This window comes from Melozone crissalis, unplaced genomic scaffold (assembly GCF_028551555.1).
Source record: "Melozone crissalis strain CALT ecotype California unplaced genomic scaffold, PUWL_Pcris_2 ptg000046l_1, whole genome shotgun sequence".
In the NCBI taxonomy this organism is placed as follows: Eukaryota; Metazoa; Chordata; class Aves; order Passeriformes; family Passerellidae; genus Melozone; species Melozone crissalis.
The window spans coordinates 9,921,267-9,945,484 of record NW_026535824.1 but is presented as its reverse complement, the minus strand read 5'-3'; the positions used below and the strand labels follow the sequence as shown (position 1 = coordinate 9,945,484).

Genomic DNA, 24,218 nt, shown 5'->3' with positions numbered 1-24,218 from the left:
TCTGGGGACATCCCAGAGCATCCAGTGTGGGGGAAACCATGCTGGAATTGGGGATACCTGGTGCACTGGGTGAGACCCAATGGAGGGATCCCCATCAAAAGGGGATATTCTGGTGTGACAGGACCCCTCTCTCCCGAAGCTCGCTTGGTGCTGCAGGTGCCGGCGTGGGAGCTGCTGGAGGGGGACACGGTGACACTGCGCTGCCGGTGCTGGCGGGACATGTTGGTCACTGAGGTGCGATTCTACCATGAGGACAAGGAGGTGGGGAGGTCCCTCACTGGGACCAAGCTGTCCGTGTCACCTCTGCAGCTGAACCACAGTGGCCGCTACCGCTGTGGGGGCTGGGTGAGCTCCAACGTGTCAGCATGGATGCTCTCAGCGCCGGTGACAGTGACAGTGCACGGTGAGCACCCCCATGGCTGGAACTCCAATCTCCTGACACCCCCAAAGACACCTCCCAGCAGACTCAGAGCCACAGTCCTCACCTCCCCTGTTCTTCCCTGAGCTCTTCCCTGTGGAAGTGCTGGAGGATCCCCCAAACCCACAGTGGGGTCCCTCCTGACTCTCAGCTGCCTCAGCGCCCCCAGCCCCCTGCGGCACCGAGCCCCCCTCCTGCACGTGTTCTCCTGGGTTGGGCAGGTGGTGGGGGGCCCAGAGGGGTCCCTGCAGCTGCTGGTGCCCGCCATGGGGGTCTCCCACTTGGGGAATTACAGCTACCAGGTGTGCTCTGAGGGGGGGGGCTGTGCGGAAGAGCAGCATCCGGCTCCGCGTCATTGTACACAGTGAGTGAGGGGATGGGCACGGGGAGCCCCCACAGCCTCCTCAAGTGCCATGGTTGGGCACCTCCATGTTCCCTAGAAACATTGTTGGGTCACCCCGCCTTTGCCCAGTGTCCCCTCACCCCTCCCTGGGGTCACACCCTCCCTGACATCCCCCACCACACCCATCCCCCCCATCCCTATCCCCTCACACCGGCTGCCAGCCCCTCGCTGTGGCCTCAGCCCTGTCTGTGTCCCCGCAGTGCCCGTGGACAATGCCACCATCACACGCTGTGTCCTGGAGCTGACACCGCGAGAGACAGAGACACACAGGGACACAGGTGGGGTCACACAATGTCACCAGGGAGTGCAGGACCCCTGGGGTCATGGGTGACCCTGATGTGTCCCCCTATGTTTCTTGCAGTGGCTGCAGGGGTCAGTGGGGCCTTTTTGTTCCTGCTCCTGCTTGTGGGTATCATTGTGGCCTGGTACCAGTGGCACCGCCTGGGTAGGTGACAATGGGGGGGCAGGGGCCCTGGAGATCACTGGGAAGGCCCCCAGAGAGAGGGGCCATAGGGCTGCACCCACAGCCCCTGGCTTGGGAGGAGCTGAGCCCCCAGTAACCATGGCTCAGAGCCCTGGGGAGCTGTTTGAGGGTCCTGCAGGGATATTGGGGGTTCTATCAGGGGTCCCCCTCCCTGCCGGGCTCAGGGCTCTGGGGGCTCGGGGTGTTGGTGCAAGTGTGGTGGGTCAGGTATACTGGGGGTGCATCAGGGATACTGGGGGGGCCTGGGGAGAATTGTGTGTCTGGTGGTGGTTCAGCATTGCCAAGGGTGGATGGGGGCCCCTGGGTCTCCAAAGTCACTTGTCCAGTTTTCTTTGCAGATGCCAGGAAGCACCAGGAAAGGTGAGTGCAGCCTCCAGGCATGATACACCTTTTACCCAAATCCCCAGCACCTCCCATCCCCTTCCACACACCCCCTTATTCCCACAGGGCCCCCCCAGACCCCCTGGCACTCCCAGTGGAGGATCCTCAGCCGATGTACATGGAGCTGCAAAGGCAACCGTGGGAACCCAGCGACATCTATGACAACCTACACCAAAAGTTGTGATGCTCTGCGATGTGGGAGGCACTGGGTGACACTGGGGGTGCTTCCTCCATGCCTGCTCTAGTTGCCCAGCCTTCCAAGGGATGTGGCCATGAGTCAGTCAGAGGCTACACAGGGCATCCTGTGCTCCCCATTTCCTTTCCCGGTACCCCCAAGGGCTCCCCCATCCCTTTGCTGGTACCTGCAGAAACTCCCCAGCCCCATCCAAGTGCCCAAGTACCCTCAGGGACTGCCCCATTCTCTCCCCACAGTGCTTGCAGTACACCCAGAGCTTCCCCATTCCCCCTCTCACCACCCTGTCCCATCCCGCTGTAAAAGGGGAAGTCGGGGAGGATTCTTGCTGAAAGGTTTCTCATATGAAAATGAAACACAAAAGTGGCAATATTATATCTGAGAAGTGTTTATTGGTAAAGGAAGGTAGGTGTTCATACTGAAGGGGGATAGAAAGGAATAGAAAGGGAAAAGGATAGAGAGAGAAACAGAAGACAGGGACAGCGTTACCGCAAGGAGCCCGAGCGCTCTGTGGGCATCAGCTCGGCAGATGGAGTGTGTGTGCTGCAAGCCAGGGCGAGCCCACATGGCTTTTGTGAGTGGCTGGGTGTGATTTCCAACAACAGCACCTGCGTGTCTCTGGCATGGGCGAGCGATGTCTGCAGGCTGGCTGCTGCGGGCTGGCTGCGGGCTGGTGCTGCGGCACTGGAGGCTCTGGGCTGGCTGCCGCGGGCTGGGGCTACGGTGGGCAGGTGCAGCAGGCTCGGTGCTGTGGGCAGCACGGGAAATGCGGCAGAGGCAGCAGGTGGGTGCAGGCAGCATCTGCTCCATCCGGGAAAGCAATGAAGGAACATCCAGGACGAACAGGAATGAGCTGCCTCGGGGAAGCAGCAAAGCAGGGAAGAACGGGTGCGGACAGGGAAGAAGGACCACCGGGAGGAAAAGTTGAGGCGGGGGAGTACCAGTGATATTTTTGCCTGACGACCAGGAGGAATGATGCATCTGACTCCATCTTATCAGAAGGCTAATAATTAAAGTATACTAAATTATTCTATATGACATTACATTACATTTAAACGGAATCTGCCAAGCACTCAACTGCACTCCACTGCGCACAATCTCATGACTTTCAGTCGACAGTCCCCACACACACACACCTGGATTCAACTTGTCAGTGAATCAAAACACTCACACCAGAATCCAATTATTAATTCCCTTCAGGTAAACAATCTTCCACAATTCATTCTACTTGCGAAGAACACAGGAGCAGTAAATGAGATAAGAATTGTTTGGATCATTCTTTGCTTCTCTCAATACTTCTCCCAGGTTCAGAGAATGTGAATCGCACAGGGAAGGAGGGTGAAGCTGACCCTCTGAGCGAGCCCCTGATCCCTCCAAGAAACCCAAAGCAAAACGCTCCTGTTGTGTCACAGTCTGTTGCTTTTATTTGCAAAGGGTCCTTCCAGAGCCCGATTTTCCCAGGCATTTTTCCCCACACATTTTTCCTGGCCATCTGTCCCACCAGCCAGTGGGGGTCACTCACAGCGCAATCACTGAAGCTTTCTCTCCCCTGATTCTCTGTTATGTGAAGCCTAGCCAGGGACAGGGTTCCCAGCACATGTACAATCCACAGAGTCATTTTCCACCTCATGTGTAGCATATGTTGAGACATAAATCAAAACCAGATTTGTTCCTCTTAACCCCCATGTGCTTAGTGGCTCAGCAATCCGTCTCCCAATGGTCCCACTAGGGTGGCTTACTGGTGCCCATCCCAGTTCCAAGGGGGCACAGGACGTGGTTCTTTGCTCCTGGGACAAAAATGCAGCTCTTTGGTTAACCTGGCAGAAATGGTGTTTCTTTGTTCAGCTCTGTCAAGGAAGCTGAACAAGGTGGGAACCTCCCTCGGAATGGAAAATATGACCCCCTTCTCTCTGAACTATTGTAACTTTGAAATTATGGGGCTTTTAGGCAAAGATGTGGGAACAGGAATAACAGTTCTTCACTGGTATGTATTGTGAGAAATAAGTTAACGGAAGTTGACTTTCGCTGGATATTTTACAAATTGATATGATATTATTGATTATATAGTTGATTAAATATTGTGATGTTGTTGGGACAGTGATGTGCATTGTGGAGTGGCCGATGTTGTTGGGGTGGCCATTCAAGTGTGGGGCCCAGCCCCACTGCACAGGGATGGCCATTGCCCAGCCCTGCTCTGGCCAGCCCCAGGTGGCAGCCAGCACCCGAGGGTCCCCCCTGCCCCCTTGCCTTTGATTCTGGCAGCTTTAGAGATGGATGGGAAATTGAGGAGAGCCATTCCCAGCAGCATTCCAGGAGCAACTTCCTCTGATAAATCCCTTTTTTTGGGAATGTGGAAGGGGCTCTACCCAGAGCAGGAGGTTCTGGCATTTCCCAATACAGGATGGAATAGCCTCTTTTTCCTTCATTCCATGGGAAATTACCATGTGAAAAGCTTTGGATTCAGTGGGTGGAAGCTGGAGGTTGGATTTCTCACGGAATTCCTCTCCCACCCCTTTTCCAGGGAGCTGGGAAGAAGCTCCTCAGCCCAGTGCAATATTCCCTGGATATAATGGAGGCAGTGTGGAAAACATCTCATCCACCAGCTGGGCCGGGATCTGGAATTCTTCTATTGGGAAAAACGGAGCTGCTGGCAAAGGCTGGGAGATCCTGGAATCTGGGAATCTTAGATTGGGAAGAGCAGAGCTTCTGGCAAAGGCTGGGAGATCCTGGGATCTGGGAATCTTCCATTGGGAAGAGCAGAGCTGCTGGCAAAGCATGAGAATGAAGCAGAATTCCCATCAGGCCAACATGGATGAGCAAGGGCCCCATGACATGGAAAAATTTCTCGGGTTCCTGTTCTGACAGAGATTGAGTCATTTTCCACCAGGATTTGGGAAAATTCCCTGACTTGGGGTCTGTCAGGGGAATTCACTGTGAGGAGCTGGGCAAGGAGCATCCTGGAGATGGAGACCCCTGGGAATGGATGGAGTGCATGAAGGATCTGAGAAATTCCAGAGGGAAGGAAAGGAGACGGGAGGGAAAAGGGGGGGGGGAAAGGGGAAAAGCGGAAAGAAAAGAATGGGAAGAGGAATCAGCTGTGGATCAAAGGGATTTTAGCTTCCACTTCCAATCCATTTCCTAAATTTTCTAAGGTTAAAGACCCCTCAGAGCTTCTGGACAAGGAAATTCCCCCTGCCTGTTCCTGGGGTGAATTCCCAGCAGCGCCTTTGGTGAGCAGAACACCAGGAATGCACCGAGCCAGCAGCTCCCACTGCAGTGTAGAGACCATTCCAGACCTTTCCAAGGTAGAGCCGGCTTCTCCCATCCCACAAAATGGAAATTGAGTCCACAGAGAGAGGGACAGTCCAACCTCCTGAGGGAAAAGCCTTTGGCCTGTCAGGGTCTGTCCTAGTGGACAGATGACCTGATGGTTCGTAGGAATGATCTCAGGGTGCAAAACACCAACACGGTACAAGGGGGTTTGCAGTGATAATCAAATCAAATGCAATTTTATTGAAATAACCACAGCAAAAAATGCGATAGAGGGATTAAGGGAGAGGAAAAGATAGAGAAAGAGACAGAAGAGAGAGAGAGAGAGGGGATATAGCTACCAACGCAGAGTCGAAGTCCTTTGGTGCAGTCCAGCCGAGGGTTCGCCTGCTACACTGGGGAGATCTCAAAGGCTCTAGCTAACTCAGAGGTTTTTATTACTGAAAATTGTGAGGGGGGGAAACAGATACAATAGGGAACAGATGTAACAGGTAGTCCATGTTCTCAGCAGTAAATGAGCTTGATAGATGTAACAGGTAGTCTGTGTTCTTAGCAGTAAGCGAGAGCCATTGTATTCTCGGTCCAGTGGTCACAATCTGCAGGCAATCATCTCGTTTCGGTCAGCTTGCCTCCCCACATACCTCCCCTGGGCTGGGGGTTTCAGTCCCAGTCCTTGCAAGGAACAGAGGGGCCTGTTAGGAGTTTCATGTCCCAGTCCTTGGTGGAAAAGCTTCTTACATCTCGGTCTGTCTGTCATGGTGGTTGTAATACAGTTGAGGGTCTTTTGTGGAGACCACCTGAAACTCAGGAGAAGTCCAGCCAGGCCGAGAGCTGGGACAGCTTCCAGAGCTGCTATTGTTGCAAATGGGGCATGGTGCCCTCTTCTTAGCACACAGCAAACAGTCCTGTGAAAACAATAGCTCAAAACTGAGCTTTCAGGTCTCAGGGCCCGTGGCGTGTGACTTTTCTCCTTCAGAGCCAGATATAGATGGGGGGGGTCTTCTCTTCAGTGGTCTCCCAAGGAAGATCGTGAGGCAGATGAGGGAAAATTAGGACAGACTCTCACACACCCTGGGCTGGGTTTGCAGCCCCTCCTCCTGTGGGATCTCTGAGGGTTTTCTTCCCCATTGGATTCCTGTGCCCTGGAGTCACTCATAACAGCCTCTTCCACAAAGTTCTGTGGGGATTTGTCCTCCTTGGTCTCCATCCTCAAGTCCTTCCCTGGCGTAGGAAGTTCAAGGAGAGGATGGGATTTGCCTCCGTGCCAGAGGGAAGGGGAAGGAGATCCCCCCAGTGCATCCCCAGCAGGACAGGGTTGGCAGCGGGGTTGTCCTGCAGCCAGGGGCTGTGCTGGGCTGGGAGATGGAGCAGGAGAGAGGGGGAAAGGGGCACTGACTTCCTCCTCACCTGCCTGGGTGTCCCGGGGCATCTTCCTCTTCCTCGCAGCCTTCTCGTCCTCCATATTGCCAAGGTTTGGGAATAGGAAATCCTGGTTTGGGGAAAAACAAGGTGTGAATGCCTTGGGTTGGGGATTCCTCCCACCCAAGTCCATCACTAGAAGTCATCTGGTGTCCATAAAACCCTTCAGAAATCAAGAGTGAATCATAAAAACCACCAGGAGTTTCCCATTTCTAGTCTCTGGGGTTCTGGTGGTCCCCTGTCTCAGGGCTGCTGGAGATCCCATGGGCACTGGGGATCTCCCCTCTCCAGGGTCCTGCTTAGGGATTCTGGGGGGATTTCAGGGTCCTCCACTCCAGCCTCACCTCAGTCCAGCCACTAGGGGCTCTCCCCTCTTCCTGTTGCCCGATTGATAAATGACACCAAACTTGGATAAGTTTTGTGGGTGCTTTATTAAGGGCCCGGGGGTGCCGGCGGACTAACGTCCCAAATCCGAGCCCCCAATTTCACATATGGGTGCTTCCCTTTTTATACATGTGATTCATAACAAGGTCTCCAAGAAACAGTTCCCCTTGCTTAGTCACAGTCCCCTTGTGATACATTCCTTAGTTCACAAGCAAGATCATAAATCTTCTGCTTATCTTATTCTAAGAGCATTGTATGCTGCCTCCAGACAGGTTAGCATTCTTACTTTCCTGCACTAGTTTAAATATTTATTAAATTCCTAAGACTACCTGCTAGGTTACACACAAACCCAACACACACACTATCAACGGCTACAAAACTGCTTTTAACAAACCAATTCACACACAACTCATAACTAAACTATAATTACACATTTTGCTAAATTTCATTTCTTTTCCAACATTTCCCCCCTTTTGAGCATCCTTCAGTCCTGCTGCAAGGATGCTCAATCAACAGTATTGACAGTAACATCTTCATAACGAGGTGGGGAGTGTTCTTCATTCTGCCGCCCGCGGGTCATCGCCTTCAGCAACCGGAGAGATCGCTTCTTTTCCTTTTCGATCACACCTAAGAGGCATCTATATACAATCCGTATAGTCACTAAAAATACTAAAAACATTAGTGCATACTGTATAGCAGATGTAATCCAGCCAGACAGGTGAAGCCCCAAAGAATCAAATACTGCTCCTATCCAGTTATGCTGTGCTTCCTTTTCAATTTCCTTGGTTTTTGTTTCCACTTCTGCCAGTTGAGAAATATCTTTCTCAACTTCAAGTGTAACATTTGGAATGTGTACACAGCAATGATCTATTCTCCTACTCAGGTAACCACAAACTCCATGTTCTTTTAACAGTAGCAACTCCAATGCCATTCTATTTTGTAAGGTCATTCTTGATGTAGCTTGCAATTGCAAATTTAGATCTTTAAATCCCTTCTTAGTAGCTGCTGCCAACCTTTCTGTCTGTCCTAACAAATTGTTGAGCATCTCCCTATTTCGATATGTCGCTACCGGAGGGAATAATGACTCCAATATCCATCCAAATTGTACTCTTGAGCCAGGTTCATGCCACTGCTCCTCTAGGGATTCTTCCCTCTTTTTGAGTCCTTTCCTTTGGATCAATCTATTCTGTTTCCAGTATGGACACAATGTGGGAACCCCTAGGGTGATTTGTGTTACTGATTCATCTAGAGGTAAATGTGTGGTCCACTGTCCATGTCCCAACACCCAGACTAGATTTCCAGGGCTATGCACAGTAGTATATCTGCAATCTATAGGTCCATCAATAGACTCTCGGCTAACCGTGTGATCATACCCCCTACACTCGCATCCCCACTTTAATGCCATTTTCACCGGTACCAATCCAATTCGGTCTTCCGGTGTATCACATGTAAAAATCTCAGTACAATTCCAATCCTCCTTCTGCGGTGTGAACTCTCGGGAAGATGTAGACGTGATAAGGGCCCTATAATGTGACTGATTCTTTACTCCTGACCATTGGATGCACCATTGTACTTCCCCAAGGTAATTATAGTGTTCTAAAACACTGGGTCCCCGTAATGTCTTCCAACTCTTCCAGGTGTCAAAATTCTGGGTGACATTCTGACAACTCATCTCATTTCGGTGGGATTTCGTTCTTATTTGTACTGTATTGCATGGCTCATCTATTGGGGTTGCAATTAAACACCTCCTGGTATTTTGAATCCAACCGTAATGATTGGGTTTCTTTTCACATTCCTCTCTAGTCATAGCCCCAATGGTCATACACAAATCCCTCCATACATCTACTGGTTTGGGAACTGACTGGCAGGACCATGAAACATTCTTGAATGTTTCAGGCATTTTGGTTACCGGTATTATTCCCCAGGGAATTGGTTCACCTGCAGCCTGTGGTAATGGCAGGCAAGCTGTTATTTTAGTCACATTCTGCATGATCCCAAAATATCTAATTAATCCTACCACTAAGTTTTCCTGCTCAGCATTCCGTTCTATTGTATCATTAGCCTCCCGTCTACTCCTTCTACCGTGTCTCTGTAAGGATAACATCATTCTGTCATGCCTCCACCATGCATTTCCTATTCTAGGATTAGTGACATTCGACCACCCACAACCTTTGCCTTCCTTCTCCCACCAACTGGTCCCGTCCTCTATTCTGTCCCGGGTCAGTTCCCTATTTTGCTTCCACCATTTGACCCGAAAGTTCCTTTGATATCTTGATCTTACTAGGAAGGAACTATTTATTCTGAGGGGTGGCCCATCCCACATGTCCACTGCCATTGATACTGGATTAACCTTTATGTTTTCAGCACGATCCCCTGTCCCTGGCAAAACCCTCATACTCACTCTTTTGTAATCAAAACTATCCCGTATCTTGACCAAACATGTATATTCTCCTGTATCGTTTGTGGTTACCTTAGTAAGATTCAGTACCGTGTTTCCTTGTTGTTTATCCTGATCCCAACCGACTCCGATCTTGCCTCGGCTTCTTTCAGCCCCCCGTTGCCATATTGCAGTAACTTCATCGGCCTCAACTCTCTGGCTGTCAAATATAACACAAGTTAATTGAACATCCATCCCTTCCATGACTGTAACCTTTGTTTCTTCAACCTGTACTAGAGTAAACCCTTGAACGGGTACTAGTCTCATGATCACTAGCAGTAATATAATTAAGAAGGTGGCTTTGCGCGGAAGATCATCCGGGTTGGAGACACTATCTGGGTTTCCCATTGGAACGGTGCCTTCTTTACCCTGGTGCAATGAATCCAAGCATCCATCCCCTGGACCTTCACCACCGTGTAGGTCGTCATCATCACCTGGTGGGGTCCGCTCCATGATTCCCGCAGCAGATCCGTGATCCACTTCTCGACGTACACCTGGTCCCCAGGCTGAAAGTTGTGGACAGAATTCTCCAGCATGAGCGGTCTATTCCACTGCAACGTATTTCTTAAAGAATTCAAGATCTTATTAAGTGACATAACACACTCTGCAATCGCCTGGTCCCCACTCACGTGTACCTCCCCCTTTAATACAGTTGCATGATATGGTTTGCCATATAGTATCTCATATGGACTTACGCCTACCTTTTCCCTTGGTTTAATTCGAATCCTGAGTAGGGCCAAAGGCAAAGCTTGAGGCCAGTGCAGTTTAGCTTCCTGGCAAATCTTTTTGATTTGTCCTTTCAGGGTTTGATTCATCCTTTCCACCTGCCCACTAGACTGAGGTCTCCAGGGGGTATGCAAATTCCAGGTTATATCTAACAGTCGTGCTAATTCCTGTATTACCCCGGCTATAAAATGCGGACCCCTATCTGATGACAATCCTAAAGGTACTCCAAATCTTGGTATTATTTCTTTTAACAAGGTTTTTACCACCTCCTTAGCCTGATTAGTTCTACATGGAAAAGCTTCCGGCCACCCTGAAAACGTACATACGTACACTAACAAGTATCTGTATCCCTGTGCCCTAGGCAATTCAGAAAAATCAGCTTGCCAGTAATCTCCTGGTTGTGGCCCAACTTGCAACTTTCCCATTTGTATTTGTCTCCTAACTACTGGATTATTTTTCAAACATACCGGGCACACTGCATTAACTCTTTTTGCCATTGTTAACATCTGATTAGAGATTATCTCATTCTTCAAAAATTTTACCAATACTTCTGCCCCCCAATGACATTTATTATGTTCTGACTCCAAAATAAATTTCATTATGCGAGTAGGTACCACTATTTGTCCCATTGGTGTAACATACAACCCAAATTGATTCCTCTGTGCCCCTAGCAAGTTTATTAGTTTTCCATCTGCTATTGAATATTTGGGCTCCTGATTCAGGTATGGGGTAGCCGGATTCATTCTTACCAGTACCAATGCCATTGGAGTCCATATTTCCCGTGCCACTTGCCATGCTGTAACATCAGCAAATCGGTTTCCTCTCTAAACATCTCCTTCCGCAGTCTGATGTCCTCTAACATGCATTACTGCAACTGCTTTGGGACTATGTACTGCATCCAGTAGCTGTAGCACTTCTTCCCGGTGCTTGATGTTGGTTCCCTGTGAATTCAAAAGCCCCCTTTCTTTCCACAACGCCCCATGTACATGAACCACACCACAGGCATATTTAGAATCCGTCCAGATATTAACCCTTTTGTCCTTGCTCAAATACAGGGCTCTGGTGAGTCCAATCACCTCTGCGTTCTGGGCCGAAGTTCCAGGTAACAAAGCCTTTGCCTCTATTACCTGATCCAATGTTACCACTGCATACCCGGCATAGCGAGTCCCATTCTCGACAAAACTGGATCCATCAGTGTATAGTTCCCATTCAGGGTCTTCCAATGGTTCATCCTTTAGGTTGGGTCTGCTGGCATATACTTGTTCAATTACCTCTACGCAATCGTGCACCAGTCCCCCAGCCTCCTGGTCACTGCGTAAAAACTCTGTTGGATTAACATGATTAGTAGTCTTTATTTCAATATCATCCTGTTCTCTCAGGATAGCCTGGTACTGCAACATTCGACTGGATGATAGCCAGTGACCCCCCTTTTGCTGCAAAACGGCCATGACCATATGGGGAACAAACACTTTCATTTTTGCCCCCAAAGTCAATTTCCAGGCCTCTTGAATAAGAATTATTGTTGCCGCCACGGCTCGTAAACACGAGGGCCACCCAGAACTTACCAAATCCAGTTGTTTAGAGAAGTATCCCACTGGCCTCTTCCAGGATCCCACCTTCTGGGTGAGGACCCCCAATGCCAGTTTTTGCCTCTCATTCACGTACAACTGGAATTCCTTGGTCAGGTCAGGGAGTCCTAGGGCTGGGGCCTCCTTTAGTGCCTGCTTCAATTCCTGGAAGGCCTTCTTTTGCTGTGTCGTCCACTCCAACCAATGCTGCTTCAAGGCCTCATACAGTGGCTTGGCTAGGAGACCGAAATTCATGATCCACAGTTGACACCATCCCACCATTCCTAGAAAAGATCTCAATTCCTGATGGTTACGAGGCAAAGGAATAGCACATATTGCCTCTATTCGGTTTACTCCCAAACGTCTCTGCCCTTGCGTGATCTCACAACCGAGATAAATAACGCTATTTTTGACCAATTGAGCTTTTTCCTTAGAAACCCGATACCCTGCTTGGCCAAGCATGTTGAGTAATTTAATTGTTAATTCCACACACATTTCCCTTTCCTTAGTAGCCAGAAAAATGTCGTCCACATACTGCAGGACTACATACAAGGATGGGGATATTGTTACCTGGGTTATCTTCCATTCCTCCAGCTCCTTGGCCAGTTGATTTCCAAAAATAGTAGGGGAGTTTTTAAATCCTTGTGGAATTCTGGTCCACGTAAGCTGCTTCTTTCTCGCAAAATCAGGACTCTCCCACTCCAAGGCAAAATATTTCCTACTCTCTACTGCCAGTGGGATGCAGAAGAAGGCATCTTTAAGGTCAATCACTGAGAACCATTTAAACTCCTCCGATACAGATGTTAACAAGGTATAAGGATTAGCAACAACTGGATGTATGTCTTTCACTATTTCATTAATAGCCCTTAAGTCCTGTACCAAACGGTACTTACTATTAGGTTTTTTTACTGGAAAAATTGGAGTATTATACTGCGATTCACATTCCTGTAATATTCCTTGAGCCAAAAATTGTTTAATTAACGGGGCTACTCCCCTCCTTGCCTCAAGCTTCAAGGGGTATTGCTTTACCCTCACTGGTTGGGCCCCTTCATTTAGTTCCACCTTTACTGGCTGCGCAGCTTTAGATTTTCCGGGGACCCCTGACTCCCGTACCCAGGGTAATACAGCCTGCTCCATTTCTTCTGGAATAGGAGAGGCATCCACTTCTTTGATCACAAAAATGCCTGCTATTTGTTCCTCAGGTATTTCCAATTTCACCCTTCCCCCCTCAAATATTATTTTCACATTAAGTCGGGACAACAGGTCTCTGCCAAGAAGGGGTGTGGGGCAGTTTGGCATATACAAGAATTGGTGATCTAATTCCTTCCCTCGGAACCTAAGATTTAAAGGTTGTAAAAATGATTGTTCCTCTAGCTTCCCTGTTGCCCCCACCACCTGTACTGTTGTGTCACTCAAAGGTCCCAATCGTCTATTAAGTACAGAATATGTTGCTCCAATGTCTACCATAAATTCTTGATCCTTTCCATCTATCTCCAAAACTACCCTAAGATCCTTTTCTAGTCAGCTTTGATTCTGATAGTTTCCCAAAACTAGTGCTTGAGCGACTTCTGCTGGTCCTCCCGTGAATCCTCCCACAGGAGCATTCCCCATTGGACCTGTCCTTAATCCTATGTTTCCCATGCCCATACTTCCTCTAACCGGGCATTCATTTTTCCAGTGTCCCAATTGTCGGCAAAACGCACACTGGTTTGGATCCAACCTCCCCATGTTAGGTGCAAACCCAAATCCTCCCCGACCTCTTGCCAGCCCCCTCTGTCCGCGATTAGCTCCTCCCCAACCTTGACCCCTAATGGGTCTTCCTCCTGCCCCTGTCTGTTGCATTACAGCCAGAATACTAGCTTGTTGTCTTTTTGCAGTTTCTGTTTCCCTGTTGTTGTATACCTTCCACGCTACCTCCAACATTTTATCCAAACTCCGGGTATCCTCTCCTTCCAGCTTTTGTAATTTTTTCCTAATATCCTCTTGTGATTGCCCCATAAACAACAATGCCAATTGAAGTTTTCCTGATTGATCCTCTACATCTAAATTAGTAAACTTCCAAGCCATGTCTTTTAATCGTTCTAAAAAGGCAGACAGAGACTCATTCTTGTCCTGCTTGACCGAATACAACTTAGACCAGTTCATAGTCTTAGGTATTCCTGTCCTAATTCCTTCCACCAACAATTCCTGATATCGTTTTACAGCCCTTATTCCCCCCGTAGAATTTGAGTCCCACCTTGGTTCCTCACTAGGTACCAATTCGTCAACTGTTTCATTTAGTTGTCTCAACCGAATTTCCTCACGAGCCTTTTCTCTAGTGGCTCTAATAACCATTTCCTTTTCCGTGGAATCCGTTATAGTATCTAATAATACCTGTAAATCATTCCAGTCCGGATTCTGAGTCTTTATTACCATTTTAACCACCCTTGCCACCCTTTCAGGATCCTCCTGATAACTCCCCGCTGTTTGCTTCCATATTACCAAATCCCCAGGAGAGAAAGGCACCTTTATAAGTATCCTTTCTTCCTGTGGTCCCACAGCTTCCCTTGACGGCGCAATTAACTGTGGCCCCTTCTGCCCTTTCCTTCCCTTGCGAGTCTGCCCTGCTAACGGAGTTCTTTTAACACTCTCATTCTTTTCACCATCACCACCATCACTATCACTCTCACTAGATCCCGTTTTTATAGCTATATCCACAGGGGGGGCAGGGGGCAGATTAGGAGCAACTGGAGCCCTCGCGAGTGCTATACAATAAGACAAATCTTCCTCAACTGAAGGATACAAATTACGCTCCTTTCTTTCTTTACATCCCACACACTCCCTTTCATCATTCACTTCTAAAACCAAAATACCACACTCCTTTTGCCATTCATCTCTCCAGTACAAAACGAAAAACAAATCCAAATATGGTATTTCATCCCATTTCTCATTTCTCCTTAAAAATTGCATCAAAGATTCCATTATCCCCAATTCCAGTGTACCATTCACCGGCCATCCCGCTTGCCCAATCTCATATTCAGGCCATCAATGATTACAATAATCTATCATTTTACTTTTATCCAATTCTTGATAATACCCCTCACTTTTCCACCGTTTCAATATACAACCTAATGGCGTATTTCCAGGTATTTTACCATTGGCTTGCACTAAGGTTTTGAAAGTTTTAAAAGACATCATATTACAGCCTTTAATTCCACCTTTAGTCCCAGTAAACCAATACACCTTAAACCAATATACCTTCTCGCCGTCCTTCCCAAAAAAAAACCAGGAGGTGAGTTCCGGTCCTGCGTCCTTAGACGTCTTATGGCCAGAGCCTAGGCTTTTTACCAACCACCAAATCCAAATCCAATTATCACCTTTTTCCAATATAAAGCACCTTCGGGCTTACCTTGATGCAGTTTGTCCGACAGGCGCGGGGGTCGGGCACGACCGATGACTCCCCGAGAAATGCTCGGTGCCGGCTTGGAGTGGATCGAGACGCGGAACCGCCCCGGCTGCCCTTGGAGTCCTGCCGCGGTCTCCAGAAAAACTGTTGCCCGATTGATAAATGACACAAAACTCGAATAAGTTTTGTGGGTGCTTTATTAAGGGCCCTGGGAGCTGGGGGGACTCACGTCCCAAAAAAACCCGAGCCCCCGATTTCACGTATGGGTGCTTCCCTCTTATACATGCGATTCACAACAAAGTCTCCAAGAAACAGTTTCTCTTGCCTAGTCACAGTCCCCTTGTGATACATTCCTTAGTTCACAAGCAAGATCATAAATCTTCTGCTTATCTTATTCTAAGAGCATTGTATGCTGCCTCCAGACAGGTTAGCATTCTTACTTTCCTGCACTAGTTTAATTATTTATCAAATTCCTAAGACTACCTGCTAGGTTACACACAAACCCAACACACACACTATCAACGGCTACAAAACTGCAAAACTGCTTTTAACAAACCAATTCACACACAACTCATAACTAAACTATAATTACACATTTTGCTAAATTTCATTTCTTTTCCAACAGGCCTAGGCATTTCCAGCGCTGGAAGGACTGATAAGAGACTGATAAGACACTGATAAGAGACTGATAAGACACTGATAAGACACTGAGTGCATGGAGCTACAGCCCATGGAGGGACTTTCTGAGTTGGTCATCTATTTTTGAGCAGCAGGAGGTTTTATTGCTTAATATTGTTCAATTTTTGTGCTAGTGAATGCTTTGCCTGTAAAATAAAGTTTTTTTAGACTTTTCTCCCCGGAAATATTTTTCCAGACTGACTGAGGGTGGGGCTGCTGAATTGGCATTCTAGAGGAAACTCCTTTTGGAGGGTTTAAACCAAATTTGCCCTAAACCAGGACAGGGTGGTGGAAAGAAGGGGGAACCCCAAGTGGCTGGATTGAGGGGAGGCTGGAGAGGGGGGCCTTGGGACCCCAGACCTCCCAGAATCCAAAAGCAGGACCTTGGAGAGGAGGGATCCCCAGGACCGATGGAATCCCCACCAGCCCTGAGATGGGAGATCAACCATAACCCAAGAGGGACGAGACTGGAAATGGGAAACTCCTGGTGGCTTTTTTTGATTCACTCTTGATTTTTGGACATCTGGAAATGGACGTGGGTAGGAGAAATCCCCAACCCAAGGCATTCACACCTTGTTTTACCCCAAACCAGGATTTTCCCCAAACCTTCCCACTGTGACATCCCCCCTGTCCCACTCTGGGTGAGCTCAGTCCCAAACCTGACAATGATCCTGGTCTCAGTCTCACTCCATGTTTAGACACACTCACAGTTCTGTATTTAATCTCATCCCAGTCCCAAACTCATCTAGCCCCAGACCCAATCCCAACCCCAACCCTAAAGCCAATCCCATGTCTAGCCTTAACCCCAATCCCAGCTCTAATCCAAATCTCAGCCCTAACTCCAACCCAGCCCCAATTCCAGCCCCTTCCTAAATCCTCAGCAACAAACCAAATCCCAGGTTCAGCCCTCCTGGGGCTTTGGGGGTGTCTCTGTCCCTCTGACCCCGATGATGTTTGGGTGGGGTCACAGCAGGGCTGAGAGGGACAGAGACCGCCCCGACCTCCCCAGGTGTGAGAAGGTGGGAGAGCCCCCCCAGCCCCGAGCACCCTCAGCCGTGAGAGGGACACAGAGCCCCTGGTCCCCAGCTCTGCACAGGCATTGCCTGAGGCCAGAGGGATGGAGACCCCCTGAGCATCCCCCAGGGTGAGGGGACAGAGAGCTCTGAGCATCCCCTGGGCTGAGAGGGACAGAGACTGCCCCGAGCACCCCCTGGCACAGGGGTGAGAGGGAGGGAGACCCCCCCAGGCATTTCCTGGGGTGAGAATGATGGAGATCCCCTGGGGAATGGCCTTGGGTGACACGGACAAGGACACCCCCAGGGCATAGGCTAGGGTGACAGGGACAGGGACAATCGCAACAAATTCCTCCTGAGCATCCCCGAGGGCAAGAGGCACAGAGACCCCTTAAGCATCCCCAGGGCACTTGACAAAATAAACGAGGCAGAAATCAAACTGAATCCTACATAAAATACTTTGATGAATATTTGATTTTCCCAAGAGTCACATGTGAAGGAAATGCAAACAAATCCCAAACAGGAATAAACTGACAATAAAAAAAATTCTGTGGCAATTTCAAGTTTCATTGGTTCCTGCACAGCTCCAGCTCAGCTGCTGGCAGGTTCCAATAAAAGAAAAGTGGAAATTAGGCCCAATACAGATTATTAAAAGGAAGGGGAAACTCAGTGTAGCTGTCACAAAGGTGAGAGGGATGAAGAGAATAATGATTCTCACATTTGGCAAAGAACCCAAGCCTGTGAATTCCAGAGTTATTTGGGAATTTAGCTACTTGAATTGCGCTTTTTGTTGGACTTTTAGCAGCCTTGTGTTCCTCACCATGGGGTGAATGAACCTTGTCAGTCTCGCTGGTGACATTTGCTCCCTTTCCTCCAGTGGTTTTAACAAACTTTTCAAGGAAGGACAACAAAATATTTCTTTTTCACTGGCCACCTACAACAGCCATTTTCCTCATCAGTTCTCCCATAAGGTGCTCAGAGGAAGCTGTGTCCAAGTTTCCAACAGTTCCTCCAGAGAGAGCCACAACCTCCTCAGAGGAGGGAATCATGCTGTTGTCAAAGGCACTTGGGGTCAGAGAACAGTGCCCTGAACTCACTGTGCCAAAATAATGTCACAGTCTGGTTACTCAAATTGTTATAGAGATTCCTCTGCTCAATTAAGGTGCTAGTGAGGCCACATCCAAAGAGTACTTTATTGAACAGTAAATGTGAGGTAGAGAGAGAGACGAAAAGAAAGAAAAATTGAGAGAGCAAGGGAGTGACAGGGACAGAGACCTCACCTGGAGCAGGACCAAGTGTGACATTGTCCCCTGTGTGTGTGCCCTTCCCAGGGTGGGGGTTTTACACCTGAGCCAGTTTGGGTAAGGGGGGTGGTGTTCACCTCTGAGCAGGGATTACCCCACTGTTTAAGGTTGCAATGCAAGATGTAACCAAGTGCATGTTTTCAATCACCATCTTCATCAACTGCTATAAACAGGTGGGGCAGTGTTCTTTATCTCTTCCATGACTCACCCCTGATAACACCCTGCAGGGGAGATATCTTCTGCTAATGGGCCATTGAGTGTCACTGCAGGACTGATAAAATTCCATCATCCCATTGTGGGATGCTCCACCCAGAGTGAGGAACCAAGCATTCCTACCTGGATATAAGCTGAGGCTGGCAACACCAGGAGCAGCTTGCCTACTGGATTCCCAGGGGACAAGAGCTCCATAACCACCAGTGGACCTTCAGAAGAAGACCAGACCCTTCTACAGCATCACTGCTTGGACAGAATCATGTTCATCACTCCAACAGGACTGCAGCCACCATTTAATGGGGCTGCAGCCACCACCCTGACCAACATGGTGTCAGGTTATATCCTGACTCTGTCAGTTTAAGGCAGTGTTTCTTTATCATTGCCTTGATCCTAATTTTGTTTTTGAATTGTAATTCTGACTTAGACTCTCCCCCAGTTTTGCCTTCAATCTGGTGCAAAATTTAGTGTGCTCATTCCTTGTTTTCCTCCCAAAAAAGGATTTCCCATTCCTAACACTTAGCCAGACGGAGGGAGAGACTGCGAGGAAGAGGAAGATGCCCCAGGACACCCAGGCAGGTGAGGAGGAAGTCAGCGCCCCTTTCCCCCTCTCTCCTGCTCCATCTCCCACCCCAGCATGGCCCCCAGCTGCAGGACAACCCTGCTGCCAACACCGTCCTGCTGGGGATGCACTGGGGGAATCTCCTTCCCCTTCCCTGTGGCACGGAGCCAAATCCCATCCTCTCCTTGTCCTTCCTTCCCCAGGGAAGGAGCTGAGGATGGAGACCAAGAAGGACAAATTCCCCCAACAGAACCTTGTGGAAGAGGCCATTTTGAGCAGTGCCATGGTGCAGAATTCCATCTAGGAGGAAATGACTCAGAGATCCCACAGGAAGAGGGGCTCCAAAGCCAGCCCAGGGTGCTCTCAGGAGGAAAGACCCACCCTGTGCCAGGAAGGGGGACAAGCTTCAGCCAAAGCTCAGAGCTGGTGGTCCATGAGCAGCTTCATGATCAGAAGAAGCCCTACAAGTGCTCAGAGTGTGAGAAGAGCTTCAGGCACAGCAGCACTCTGATGAGCCACCAGATGATCCACACTGGGGAATGGCCCTACGAGTGTGGGGAATGTGGGAAGGGCTTCAACTGCAGCTCTGCCCTCATCACCCACCAACGCATCCACACTGGGGAGAGGCCCTACGAGTGTCCCCAGTGTCAGAAGAGGTTTCGGACCAGCTCCAGTCTCCTCCAGCACCAGCAGATTCACACTGAGGAGAGGCCCTTCTGCTGCCCTGACTGTGGGAAGGGCTTCAAGCGCAACTCCACCCTCATCAGCCACCGGCACATCCACACTGGGGAGAGGCCCTACGAGTGTCCTGAGTGTCAGAAGAGGTTTCACACCAGCTCTGATCTCCTCCTGCATGAGCGGATTCACATGAATGAGAGACCCTTCCGCTGCCCTGACTGTGGGAAGGGCTTCAAGCCTAACTCCCACCTCATCAGGCACAAGCGGACCCACACTGGGGAGAGGCCCTATGAGTGTGGGGAATGTGGGATGAGCTTTAGCCAGAACTCTAACCTGATCTCCCACCAGAAGACCCACACCAGAGAACGGCCCTATGAATGTGGGGAATGTGGGAAGAGCTTCAGTCTGAAGTCTCTCTTGAGCTGTCACTAGAGGATCCACACTGGGGAAAGGCCATACAAGTGTGGTGAATGTGGGATGACCTTTAGTAGGAGGCCCCAACTGATCATCCACCAAATGACCACATGGGGAGAAGCCCTACAAGTGCCCTGAGTGTCAGAAGAAGTTTCACACCAGTTCTCATCTCATCCAACACCAGCGGATTCACACGGTTGAAAGGCCCTGACTGCGGGAAGGGCTTCAAGCACAACTCCACCCTCATCACCCACCGGCGCATCCACACTGGGGAGAGGCCCTACGAGTGTCCCCAGTGTGGGAAGATGTTCACCAGCAGGTCTCACTTGATCAGACACCAACGGAGTCACCAGTAAAAGAAACCCTGCACATGCCCCAACTGCAGGAAGAGTTCATGCACTGCTCCAGCTTTATCCCCCATGGGAGAACCCACATGGGGAAGAGCCCTGGGGACCCATTTTCCCTGTGATCCATGCTGGGAAGACACCTGTACCTTCTCCTGTCCCTGCCAATGATATGATGTGGGATGGAAGAACATGAGCGTCTGGCCATGGCCCTGTCATTACATTTACTCCCACTTCAGGTCATTGCTAGGGGCAGGAAAGGGACTGTCTCTCTCCTTGAAGAGAAGGGTGAAATTTCCAGGCAGGGGAAATTGTGGCCAGGAAGACCCAGTGACTTTTGTTGAGTTTTCCCTGTAAACAGTTTTATTTATCCCTTCTGTTATCAATATTGTTTTTGTTCCTGTTTGTTCCTTATCTCGTTGGCGTTTCCAGTAAATTGTTCTTATCCCAGCCCGGAATCTTTGCCTTTTGTGCTTTCCATGGGAGGCGGGAGGGCAGCAAAGGCAGGGCAGTTTTCGGGGGAGCAGGAAATTGGGGAATCCCATTCCTGAACCCCGGCCCGTGGAAACCGAGCATCCCAGCTGGTCCCAGCCCTTCCAAGGCAGCAGCCTTGGGAGTGGGTCCATGGCTGGGGCTGTGGGAACCTCTTCCCTCTGGTGCCCAGGGACAGGAGTGGAGGGAACGGCTGCAGCTGAGTTGGGGCAGGCTCAGGTTGGATGTCAGGAAAAGGTTTTTGCCCAGAGGCTGCTGGGGCCCTGCCCAGGCTCCCCAGGGAAGGGTCCCAGCTCCAGGGCTCTCTGAGCTGCAGCAGCATTTGGACAGCGCTGCCAGGCCCAGGCTGGCATTGTTGGGGTGTCCTGTGCAGGGCCAGCAGTTGGACTGGAGGATCCTGATGGGTCCCTCCCAGCTCAGCCAATTCTGTGGTTCTGGGATCCCATGAACCTGGGGATGTGGCTGCCAATGGTTGCCATGGCAACGGGCTCTGGCTGCAGGCCTGAGCTGGTGTCCATGGCAACCACCCCAGCATGGGGTATCCATGGAGCTGCCAAGGGACTGACCACAGCAACAGGGAGCCTGGTGATTGTTGCCATGGAAACTGACCATAGCAACAGGGAGTCTGGTGATGTTTGCCTACTAAGGATCAGATTTGTCACAGGCCCTCAGAGCAGTTCCATGGGGACTTTCCAGGAGTCTCCAGGCTGTTCCAGAGCTGGAATGTCACAGGCAGAGACAAGGGCTCCATGGAGACCTCTCAGGGCTTTCTGGGGATGGTAAAGAGCTGTGTGGACAGAGGCAGTCACAGCCATTGGGCTGCAAAGGCACTGATTTGTCACAGGCACTCACGGGGGCTCCACGGTGACATCCCAGGAGTCCCCAGGCTGCCAAAGGGCCAGGATGTCCCAGACACTCACAGGGGTTCCTGTCATGGGCACAGTGGCAGCTTCAGGCAACGTTTATTGGAGAAGCTCCTCTTGAGTCACAAGGTGCAGAAAGGAGCCCCAATAGCCCCCACAAACCCACAGATACCGCCAAGGACCTCCAGGCTTTCTCAATGCCTTCTGTGAGAGTAGCCTTGGAGCAGCAGTTTCCAATCCCAGTTTCTGATTTTTACAGAGTTTGTGTGTAAAGAATTATAAAGTTGGAATTAAATCTTTGTAGAATTTGTCCCACAGGATTAGGGATCTCAAACCAGATATTTTTGTATAAATATGTATGATATATTATGGTAATGATTAGAGAAAATTGCCTAAATCATAAACATTTAACCAGGATGTAAGAGATGTATAATATATTATATAGAGCACTAAGAAATTATTTCAAAGGAACTACATTAAAGCAAAATCTGTAATTATGCAGAGATTGATGTTACTCCTGCAGACCAATGACTGTGGGCAAATCCCTTCGACTCAGGCTGGAGCAGTGACCTTGAGGGGTGTCCCCACTGCAGGGAGGAATTTCCACACCTCCCAAGAAGGGAAATGTCAGGAGATGTTGCCATTAAAATTTGGGACGGGGCTTTTCTAGTCTGAGGTGCTGCCCTGTCAGTCAGATGTGCCCAGGCTGGGCCAGCTCAGACGCTCTGCAGAAGCTCTCAGTGGTGTCACTTGGTTGTTCCTTTCTCTGGGGATTTTTCCAGCTCTGCCACATCTTCAACTCCCTCTGAGAATGTTGAACTGTGGGGTGGAGGAGTCAGGTTGGTTTCAGCATTATTCACCCCAAAAACAGAGTGACCCGCCTCCTTCATTTCCCAATGGGGGCTTTGCAAATAGGGCCCTGCTGGAGTTGTTGGAGTCCATGGCAGGCAGAGCCTCCTGCTCCAGCAGGAACTGCCTTTCCTGTGCCATGAGCAGGACAGGTCCCGCTGCAGGAAAAGCCCCAGGCCAGCCCCAGCACAGGGAAGGCCTCGGGCACAAGGGCAGAGTGCCGTGCTGGGAGCTGTGCCAGGGAGAGCCTGAGGCACCAAAGGCCCCTTGGCAGCAGCAGCTGCTTGCAGGCCATGGCCGGAAGCCTCCCTTGGCAGCTCGGCCTGGTAGGAACCACTGCAGAGCTGCTGCCTCAGGGCTCATTCCTGGCTGGGCTCTGAAAAGCCACTTCTGCACCAGGAGCCTGACTGGGAAGCCATTGGCCCCAGCACCTTGGGGACAAGATATTAATGACAAAACTCTTCTTGGTGACAGTCTGCATCCTGGTAGAACCACAGAGGCCACTGTGACACTGCAGGGCCTTGTGGAACCAAGGGGCCTTTGTGCCACTGCAGAACCAAGGAGACCCTTGGGAGAGCCTGGGGGCAATGAAATCAAGGGGCCATTGCTCCATTTCATGGACTCTGGGAAATGAAGGAAAAAATTGTGACCCTGTGGTGTGCCATGGAACCAAGAGCCCCTGATGACACTGCAGGATCTTGTGTCAACAAGGTTCTATTGTGACACTGCAGCACCAAGGAATTCATTGTGGCACTCTGAGGCCTCATGGAACCAAGAGGCCACTGTGACCCTGCAGGGCCTTGTGGAACCATGCAGGGCATTGTGACAGAGCAGGAGCTGGTATCAGGATGGGACCATTGTGACACTGCAGGGCCCCATGGAACCAAGGGGCCGGGGCTGCTCCTCAGGGACTCCTGGAATGAAGGAAACATGCTTGACACCATGGTGGCCCTTGGGACCAAGAGGCTATTGTGACACTGTGGAACCAAGGAGAGCATTGCTGCACTGCCAGACCTCATGGAACCAAGGATCCATTGTGGCACTGCAGGGCCTTGGGGGATGATGGCACCATTGTGACATGGCAGGGTGCAAGGATCCAAGGGACTTTTTGACATCAGGAGGTTCCATGGAACCAAAGAGATATTGTGACACTGGGAGGCCCCATGGAATCATGGAGACCATTGAGACACTCTGGGGCCCAATGGAACCATGATGACACCAAGATGTCTGGGAGCGTTGATCTGCTGGAGAGTAGGAGGGCTCTGCACAGGGCCCTGGACAGGGTGAATCCAGGGCCCAAATCCAACAAGGTGAGGTTAAACAAGTCCAAGTGCCAGGTCCTGCACTTTGGCCACAATAACCCCTGCAGGACTACAGGCTGGGGACAGAGGGGCTGGAGAGCAGCCAGGCAGAAAGGGACCTGCAGGGACTGATGGACAGCAGGCTGGACATGAGCCAGCAGTGTGCCCAGGCGACAAAGAAGGCCAATGGCTCCTGGCCTGGATCAGGAGTGGTGTGGCCAGCAGGAGCAGGGCAGTGATTCTTCCCCTGTGCTCAGCACTGGTGGGGCAGCACCTCGAGGGGTGTTTGCAATTCTGAGCCCCAAATTTAGGAAGAACATGGAGGGGCTGGAGCATGTCCAGAGAAGGGCAACAAGGCTGGTGAGGGGTCTGGAGCGCACGTCCTGTGAGGAGCAGCTGAGGGAGCAGCTGGGCTTGTTTATCCTGCAGAAGAGGACGCCCA

The 24,218-nt window shown here is 50.2% G+C and overlaps 1 pseudogene; it reads left to right on the top strand.

Annotated features, from left to right (window-relative positions):
- The first annotated feature begins 219 nt into the window (after positions 1 to 219).
- On the top strand, positions 220 to 20,283 carry LOC128943485 (zinc finger protein 239-like; annotated as a pseudogene).
- Positions 20,284 to 24,218: the final 3,935 nt, after the last annotated feature.